Source organism: Rhinopithecus bieti, unplaced genomic scaffold, assembly GCF_001698545.2.
Source record: "Rhinopithecus bieti isolate Rb0 unplaced genomic scaffold, ASM169854v2 scaffold_9690, whole genome shotgun sequence".
Classification (NCBI taxonomy): domain Eukaryota; kingdom Metazoa; phylum Chordata; class Mammalia; order Primates; family Cercopithecidae; genus Rhinopithecus; species Rhinopithecus bieti.
The window spans coordinates 1,738,824-1,748,941 of record NW_016806622.1 but is presented as its reverse complement, the minus strand read 5'-3'; the positions used below and the strand labels follow the sequence as shown (position 1 = coordinate 1,748,941).

Sequence of the window (10,118 nt, the reverse complement as noted above, 5' to 3'; positions counted from 1 at the left end):
TCCTTCATTTCAACTTTGGTGAATCTGGCAATTATGTGTCTTGGAGTTGCTCTTCTGGAGGAGTATCTTTGTGGCGTTCTCTGTATTTCCTGAATTTGAATGTTGGCCGCCCTACTAGGTTGGGGAAGTTCTCCTGGATGATATCCTGAAGAGTGTTTTCCAACTTGGTTCCATTTTCTCCCTCACTTTCAGGCACCCCAATCAGACGTAGATTTGGTTTTTTTTACATAATCCCATACTTCTTGCAGGCTTTGTTCATTTCTTTTTCTTCTTTTTTCTTTAGACTTCTCTTGCTTCATTTCATTCATTTGATCCTCAATCGCTGATACTGTTTCTTCCAGTTGATCGAGTCGGTTACTGAAGCTTGTGCATTTGTCATGTATTTCTCGTGTCATGGTTTTCATCTCTGTCAGTTCATTTATGGCCTTCTCTGCATTAATTCTTCTGGTTATCAATTCTTCTACTCTTTTTTCAAGATTTTTAGTTTCTTTGCGCTCGGTACATAATTCCTCCTTTAGCTCTGAGGAGTTTGATGGTCTGAAGCCTTCTTCTCTCATCTCGTCAAAGTCATTCTCCGTCCAGCTTTGATCCGTTGCTGGCGATGAGCTGTGTTCCTGTCTTCTGTGTCGCTCGCGCTGGGAGTTGGAGACTGGAGCTGTTCCTATTCGGCCATCTTGCTCCACCCTTCCCAAAGCAGCTTCTTAATGGATGAAGCTCTTTTTGTCCAGAGTTACTGAAGCTTCTGGATGTTAGGAATTTAAGTTCCCAGACAGATTCAGTAAAATACTATAGCAGTCCAGAGAAAACCAAATAAACTTGCAGGGAGAGGGAGGGAAGGGAAATTCTTAGTATAAAAGATAAATCTACGCTAAGGTTGAATGGCTGTTACAATTAAATTTTTTAAAAACTGGCAGAAACTGACTAAGGATTTTATATGGAATAGAAACTGTCTTATACTTTAGGGTCTAAATGAAAGGCATATACATTTAAAATGTAAAAGAAAGAAAGGTATCATATCACTTTCTTCTTTCTTTTTTGAGACAGGGTCTCACTCTGTCACCTAGGCTGGAGTGCAGTGGCGCCATCATGGCTCACTGCAGCCTCAACCTCCCAGGCTCAAGTGATCCTCCCACCTCAGCCACCCCCACCAAGGAGTTGGGACTACAGGCGCTTGCCACCACACCCAGCTAATTTTTTTTTATCTTTTGTAGAAACAGGGTTTTGCCACATTGCCCAGGCTTGTTTTGAACTCCTGGGATCAAGCATTCTGCCCGCCTCAGCTTCCCAAAGTGCCACGATTACAGTGTGAGTTACCGCACCTGGCCTCATACGATTTTGAATAAGGCATTTGCTTTATGCTTTACAAGGTACTAGTAGTAAAAACTGTTTAGAGTGATGCACATAAAGAAGAGTTCAGACATAAATGTAAGACCTGAAGCTATAAAACTACTAGAAGAAAACAGGAAAACCACTTCAGGACATTGGGTCTAGGCAAAGGTTTTATGGCTAAGACCTCAAAAGCACAAAAGCAAACACAAAATAGCCAAATTGGACTATATTAAACTAAAAAGCTCAGCAAAGAAAACAACAGAGTAAAGACATAACCTGTTGTATGGAAGAAAATATTTACAAACTATTAATCCAACAAGGGACTAATGTTGAGAATATACAAGAACTTAACAGTAAAGAAAAAAAACCCATTAAAAGTGGGCAAGGGATATGAATAAACATTTCTCAGAAGAAGACACAAATGCCCAATAAGTATATGAAAAATGCTTAATATCACTAATCATCAGAAAGATGTAAATGAAAACCACAATAAGGTATCACCTATGACAGAGTGGTTATTACTAAAAAGACAGAAAATAACAGATGCTGGTAAGGATGCAGAAGAAAATTCTTTTACACTGTCAGTGGGAATGTAAATTAGTACAGCCTCTATGGAAACATAGTATTTCCCAAAAAACTGAAAGAACTGCCATATGATCTGTCAATCCCACTATTGTGTAGTTATTCAAAGGAAAATCAGTTCAATGTAGCACTATTCACAGTAGCAAAGAACAGAATCAGCCTAAGTGTCCATCAACAGATGAATGGATAAAGAAAATGTGTTACCTATATTATACATGATGAATACTATTTGGCCATAAAAAAGAAGGAAATCATTTCCTCTGCAGAAACATGGAAGGTACTGGAGGTTATTGTGTTAAGTGAAATAAGCCAGGCACACAATGACAAATATCACATGTTCTTTCACTCATGTGGAAGCTAAACATGTTGATCTCATGGAGGCAGAGAGTAGAATGATGGTTGCCAGAAGCTGGGAAAGGTGTCTGGGTTGTGGGGGATGAAGAGAGGTTGGTGAATGGGTACAAACATACAGTGAGCTATGGAACAAAGGAATGTTTAACAGCAGAGTAGGGTAACTATAATTAGTAACAGTGAATGCTTTTTATATTTTAAAATAGCTAGAAGACTTGAAATGTTCCCAGCACTTAGAAATGAGAAATATTCGAGGTGATGTATACACAGTCAAGGTAACAAAATAGCTCATATACCTCATAAATATGTAAACTATTATATATCATTTTTTTTTAAAGTATAGCAGTTTGGTACAAAAATTAGCCAGGCATGGTGGCAGGCACCTGTAGTCCCAGCTACTTGGGAGGCTGAGGCAGGAGAATCGCTTGAACCCAAGAGGCAGAGGTTGCTGCAGTGAGCTGAGATCGTGCCACTGCACTCGAGTCTGGGTGACAGAACAAGACTCTTAAAAAAAAAAAAAGTATAGCAATTTGGTATTAAACTGGAAGGACCAAAGGAACTAACAAATAATCTTTAAACCAGTCAATGCCCTATGTAATTTGTTTACCAATAAATTGGACAGAACAGATGGAACTTTAGTGGATATAGGTGGTTTACTTTTAAATGAGGAGGGAATACAAATTTCCCAGGAGATAACCTCTTTCTCTAAGAACATAAAGTTTTATGGAGGAGATAGAATATTCTCATATGAAAAATACCTAAGAATATGTGAAACTAATACATGTAATAGGAAGCTATTACATATATTAAGAGTAACTTCGTTGTTCAGTTTTTAGTTACTGCTGAACATCTTGACAATTTAAATAAATCACTGTTTTTCCCTAACTTTGTCCAGATTTCCAAAACCCAGTTACTCTCCTAACCAGTCTACTTAAGTGAATATACTTTTCCAGTCACCAAGACTGAGATTCAGTATATTGGAGTCATCTTTATCTTTCACCCTTCCCTTTTCTTATAAGTGTCCCTTTCTACTTATTTAGGCCTTCAATGCATATTACACCTTAAATTGTATAAGTTTATACATTTTAAAAGATTTTCATCATTATATAATCACTCTGAGTTAAGCAGAAGTGATTAACATTTCATCACTCAAGTATTGAGGGCCTACAAGGTCACTACAAGGTGAGTGACATATAAATAAGGATGCAGAATCAGACAGGTTAAATGACTTGCCCAAGGTAACAGGATCAGTCATTATTACCAGTCCTATGATTCTAATGTAAACATTCTTCTCATTACACTATGATGCCTCTCAACTCATATTTGGTCCATTACTGTAAATTCGTAGTGGGCTTCTCTGCCTCTGCTTTTCCTTCTCCAGACTATCTTGCAGATCACCATTAAATTAAACACAGCTTTCATTATAATATAGCACAATAAATAACTTTTCAATCGTGTCCTCTTGTATAGAGGAGAAAAACTTTATCTCTGCTTTTATACAGGGTATCTCTTACTGAACTGTGATCCTCATATTCTTTGGAACATACCTTTACTTTTCTAGGAGTATGCCTTTGCTTTTAGCAGTGTTAAGCTTCTTTGAGGGACTCAAACCTACTTTGCGTCCCTAAGTAACAGTTATTGCCATAGACCTAGATATTTATGTACCAAGCATTATCTATAGACTACATATATGCACAACTACCTTGTGTATTGCCGTAGACCTAGATATTTATGTATCAAGCATTATCTATAGACTACATATATGCACAACAACTACCTTGTGTATTTTGACTGAGGGAGTAAAGTTTTTGATATTAAAAAAAAAAAAAAAAAAGTCCTCTTTGCTGGGTGAGGTGCCTCATGCCTGTAAATGCAGTGCTTTGGGATGCCAAAGCAGGAGAATCACTTGAGGCCAGGAGTTTGAGACCAGCCTAGGCAACATAGTGAGACCCTGTTTCTACCAGAAAAAAACAAAACAAAACATAACAAAAAATGCCGGGCATGGTGGTTCAAGCCTGTAATCTCAGCTACTCAAGGAGGCTGAGTTGGGAGAATCAATTGAGGCCAGGATTTCAAAGCTGCAGTGGGCTATGATGAGGCCAGTACACTCCAGCCTGAGCAACAGAAAGTGTCTTAAAAAAAAAAAAAAAAAAAAAACCCTCAAGTTTCACTTCTGATAATTAAGAACTCAGTGGTTTTGATCATACTTCTGCTGTGAACAACTAGAAAAGCTAGACCAAGACCAAACACCCACCCCTATTTAAAGGCACTTGTTAGTGACAAGTTGTATTTTCCATTGTCACAACAAAGAAGGCAAAACATGTGGCAGGCATCTTTAGATTTGGAGACAACAAAACACAGTACAATTGGGTAAGCTGTTCTCAGAGGCTTAACTATAACTATAAGACTACCAGTTTTGGCCAGGCGTGGTGGCTCACGCCTGTAATCCCAGCACTTTGGGAGGTCGAGGTGGGCGGATCACCTGAAGTCAGGAGTTCAAGGCCAGCCTGCCCAACGTGGTGAAATCCCGTCTCTACTAAAAATAAAAAAATAGCCGGAAGTGGTGGTGCATGCTTGTAATCCCAGCTACTCAGGAGGCTGAGGCAGGAGAAGCGCTTGAACCTGGGAGGCAGAGGTTGCAGCGAGCTGATACCTTGCCACTGCATTCCAGCGTGGGCAACAGAGTGAGACTCTGTCTCAAAAAAAATTACCAGTTTTGAGTGGGGTAGGGCTCAGACTTAGGCTTTATGATCCTGTACACCCAATGGTATTGGAAGTTAATGTAGGAGAGATGTTACATGAAGCCTCTGGCAAGTTTCAGTACAAGAATTACAACATAGACCTTAATTTAAGGTTTAGGAGTAAGACTGTATCTTCCTTAGCCATGGTTTTGATTCATTTTGTTTTTTCTTTGAAAAGCACTCCTTGATTTGCTACTGGTACCTGGAAGAGATGTAACACCCGACCATGGGACATCAAGTGACTGTGTGAATCAAACTGCCCATCATGAATTGTTGTTATTTAACTCAACCAAACTGTACAACTGGATGAGCACAGGAGCAGTGCACTACATATGGGACTGGAACCATGAATAAGCAGGTGACTCAGACTCCTATAGTACCTGCCTCTAATCCTTCAGCACTTGTCCCTCAACCCACATAAACTGTCATCACAAGGAGTTCCCTCTGATCAGTTAATGAAGAGAAAAAAGTATGGATATTGTGGATATCCTAACATCTCTCTGGCCATTGGACCCCTAGAAACCTGTGACAAGTCCTGGAAGTTTTTCAAGGTTCATCTTGCACCTTCTAGCATGCGTATGTCTTACCAAAGCATGTAGAATGCTGCCTACTTCTCATCAGTTTCATTTAATATAATTTCATTACTCTAATAAATCAGTGTGATGTTCTATGGAATAGCAAGACCATCAAGGTCCCTTCATACAATGTAGAGAACAGGAGAGTTGATGTAGCCTGAGACAAGACAGTAAGGACTTACTGTTGTTCCTCCTAAATGTAGTCTGTTTCTGATTCTCCTTATAATTAGAATTGGGGTGGGGGGACATTTCCAGATCAATATTAGTATCATGTCAACATGTATATTAATTTCTTCCAAAGAAGATACCACACCTAGAACAGCAACCATAATTGGCATCCCTACCTAATTAAAGTTTGCAGTCCACTGTCATTCTTCACTAGCCATCTGGTTTTTATACTTTCATTCTCTATGATTCATCTGGTGGCCACAGGAAATTTAAATGGGAATGTGGTATGAATCACCATGGCAGCATGATGGCACTAATCTCTGCAATTTCTTTTGGTTTTTCTATTTTGCTTTTTATGTTTTATAGAAATGGAGTCTTGCCATGTTATATAGGCTGGTCTCAAACTCCTGGGGTCAAGTAATCCTCCTGCCTTGGCCTCCCTAAGTGCTGGCGTTACAGGCATGAGCCACTGTGCTTGGCCAATCTCTGCCATTTCTTCAGGGTATATCCCTGCTTTTCCTTTACTATCTTAATGAGGAGTGGTAGAAGGCAGACCTAAGCTGCTGTGTAGCACTTTCCATCATAATAGCAATCCCTCCATGGATCAGGAAACCAAAATAAAGATTGTTATTAAAAGATATATATCACTACTACACATCTAGGACTGGAGAAGTAACCACAGTATGGGTCCTTCTGGATCCACTGTCAGCCACAGCCAAGCCAAGATTCCATCACTTGACTTCCGTAGGTCCCCTATTCTGACTAGTCGTCCAGGGTAGAGTTTTTGGTTTCTAGTATTAGTACAAGTTAAGAGACAGTGCCTTAAGAATTCTAGCCAGCCTGGCCAAGATGCCGAAACCCCATCTCTACCAAAAATACAGAAAACTAGCTGGGAGTGGTGGTGCACGCCTGTAGTCCCAGCTATTCGGGAGGCAGAGGTTGCAGTGAGCTGAGATTATGCCACTGTAGTCCAGCCTGGGTGACAACAGAGCAAGACCTTGTCTCAAAAAAAAAAAAAAAAAAAGAATTTTGGATATTTACCTTTCTCTAGTGAATGGTCACTGGTCCCTATGGAAAAGGCTTAGGGCAATGATTCTCCCAACATGTCTGCCCACTGGAAGTATCTGGGGAACTTGAAAAAATACTGCGTGGGTCTTCCCCAAGATTATTATTTAATTAGTCTGGGTTGTGGACTGGGCTTTAGAATCCTAAGGTGTTCTAATGTGCAGACAAGTTTGGGAACCCCACTGGATTAGGGAACAATTCATGGTATACAGCTGTGACTGCATTGCCCCTTTCGTCAAAGGATCCAGTCTCTTTCCATAAGTGAAGGAGTACCAAGTCTGGGAGCTAGATGAGATGCTTCAAATTTTACTACAAAAACACAAGAATTTTTCCACCTATATATGTCAAGCAGCACCTTGGTAGGTTACTTAATCTATTTTATTTCCAGGGACCTCATGATCATTTAGCCATTATCACTTTCCCCTGTGGGTCAAAATACTCTGGTTAACGTTCTCTCCTCTGACTTATTTTGGTAATTGTGCCTACTTTGTCTCTGAGAGAGAGATATGTATGTGTGTGTGTGTATATATGTATATATATATGCGTGTGTATATGTGTGTGTGTGTGTGTGTGTATATATAGTACTTAGGTATTTTCTTTTTTTTTTTTTTTTTGAGACAGAGTCTTGCTCTGTTTGGCCCAGGCTGGAGTGCAGTGGCATGGATCTCAGCTCACTGCAACCTCCACCTCCCAGGCTCAAGCCATTCTCTTGCCTCAGCCTCCTGAGTAGCTGAGACCACAGGCATGCACTACCACACCCAGCTAATTTTTGTATTTTTACTAGAGATGAAGTTTCACCATGTTGGCCAGGCTGGTCTCGAACTCCTGCCCTCAAGTGATCTGCCTGCGTCGGCCTCCCAAACTGCCGGGATTACAGACGTCAGCCACTGTGTCCAGCCTGTGTCTGATATTTATATGCTATTATGTGTCCTCTATTGCCTTGGGATTCTAATGTTCCCACTAAGATCAGCAAACCCAGTTCCACTACAGTGTTCACCACCATCATCTCTTGACAACAAAGACAGCTACTTTAGAGCTCCTTGTGAAATGGCAGTGCTTCCATCATCATTGTATTCCTTAGGACATGGTGAAAATTAACAATGGCTAAGGAGCCTTTGTGTTTTCTCCTCTACAATATGCCCAGGAATTTCTGGCATTTTGGCCATCTTATTTATAGGCTATTACTGAATTTAAGCCTCATCCTACCAAATTATTAATGCCAAAATATTAACTCTTGATTTTTAGGTAAGTGCACCCATGCCAATAAATTTGCCATGATCTAACCTTAAATGTATTCCCATATATGCCGTCCAAGTTCCCACCGATTAAAATGGCAAGGCCTTTAGTTCTCCTAGGTAGGCTTTCTCTGTCCAGAGAAGGCCTCATACTTCTCTGACTAGGCTATGTCGGGATTTAACTGGAGGCACTAATAGGTAGCAAGGGTAAATTCTTTATTTTATTATTACTTTTTGGAGACAGGGAGGGTCTTGCTTTTGTTGTTCAGACTGGAGTGCAATGGTGTGATCATGGCTCATTGCAACTTTGAACGCCTGGGCTCAAGTGATCCTCTCACCTCAACCTTCTGAATAGCTGGGACTACAGGCACAAACCACCATGCATGGCTAATTAAAAAAAAATTTTTTTTTTTTTTTAGAGAGAGAGCCTTGCTGTGTTGCCTAGGCTAGTCTTGAACTCCTGGGCTCAAGCAGTCCTCCCACCTCAGCCTCCCAAAGGCTGGGATTACAGGCCTGAGCTACCATGCCTAGCCCCAGCTGGTAAGTTCTGAGGAGAGCATGTATCAGCTTGTGAAGGAGCTTGCCCAAGTGCAATCACTGGAAGCCTCTATGCATAGGAGGCTGGTTTCCTCAAAAAGAGATTTAGGGGAAGATGGATGTTCAGAGTTTTCAGCTTCATTTTTCTCTGCTCAAACATCCCTATCCTATGTCTTAGGACCCCACTCTCCCCACCAATGTTCCAACGTTAAAATAGGAAAGGGGAAGAATTAAGCATGTAATTGATACTACAAATCTACCATATCTGCCCAGTGATTACAGAAGATAATCAATTCCTTAAGACCTGTAGTGGAGTTTTGATGCTCCACATAGAGTCATTTTCTTTTTGTTGTTGTTGTTGTTTGCGGGTTCAAGTGATTCTCATGCCTCAGCTTCCCAAGTAGCTAGGACTACAGGCATGCGCCACCACACTCAGCTAATTTTTGTATTTTTTCGTAGAGATCTGACTAGGCTATGTCGGGATTTAACTGGAGGCACTAATAGGTAGCCACTAACATCTGGTAACCAGATGTTAACCAGGCTGGTCTTGAACTCCTGGCCTCAAGTGATCCATCCACCTCAGCCTCCCAAAGTGCTGGGATTACAGGTGTGAGCCACTGCGCCTGGTCACGACATACAGTCTTAATTGTAGTTTTTATGTTTTTCTTATGTATTTTCTTTTCTTTTCTTAGAGATAGGGTCCCCCTCTATCACCCAGGCTTTAGTGCAGTGGCATGATCATAGCTCACTGCAGCCTCAAACTCTTGGGCTTAGACAACCCTCCTGCCTCAGCCTCCTGAATTGCTGGGACAATAGGTGTGTGCTACCATGTCCAACTAATTAAAAAAAATTTTTTTAGAGATGGGGTTTTGCAGTGTTGCCCAGGCTGGTCTCAAACTCCTGGCCTCAAGAGATCCTCCCACCGCAGCCTCCCAGATAGGGGACTACAGGTATGAGCCACCATGCCCCTTAACCCACTTATGCCTAGTGCTCCATTATTGGAACGCTAAGCATGTGGGAATTATTTATAGCCTACTGCTCAAGGTCATCACCAAGGTCTGAGTTTTCACTCATGCAAAAATTCAAAGAATTGCAATCTCTGGCATAAACGGGTTAAGTACTTTCTGTTTCGGACCATAAGAAAAGCCAGATGGATCTATAATCTTTATAATTACTATGGTTATCATGGTGATACACTCCTTACCCACTTCACATAATTTCCTGTTGTTACTGTTAATCATACTACTACTGCAAACTGGCTGGGTGCAGTGACTCCTTCCTGTAATCCCAGCACTTTGGGAGGCAAAGGCAGGAGGATCACTGGAGCTCAGGAGTTCAAGACCAGCCTAGGCAATATAGTGAGACTGTCTCTACAAAAAAATAAAAACAGGCCGAGCACGGTGGCTCACACCTGTAATCCCAGCACTTTGGGAGGCCGAGGTGGGTGGGTCACCTGAGGTCAGGAGTTCAAGACCAGCCTGGCCAGCATGGTAAAACTCTGTCTCTACTAAAAATACAAAAATTAGCTGGGCGTG

General features: G+C 41.0%; 1 long non-coding RNA gene across 2 annotated transcripts in view; it reads left to right on the top strand.

The window, feature by feature from the left end:
- The window catches only part of LOC108532811 (uncharacterized), a 20,954-nt gene extending 15,005 nt beyond the window's left edge, over positions 1-5,949 (top strand). Inside the window, exons 3-4 of one of the 2 annotated variants that reach the window (XR_001886560.1) lie at positions 2,469-2,537; positions 5,182-5,949. This is a non-coding gene — a long non-coding RNA (uncharacterized LOC108532811). The remainder of the gene's footprint in view (positions 1-2,468; positions 2,538-5,181) is intronic. The other variant, XR_001886559.1, reaches the window with a different exon arrangement.
- Positions 5,950-10,118: the final 4,169 nt, after the last annotated feature.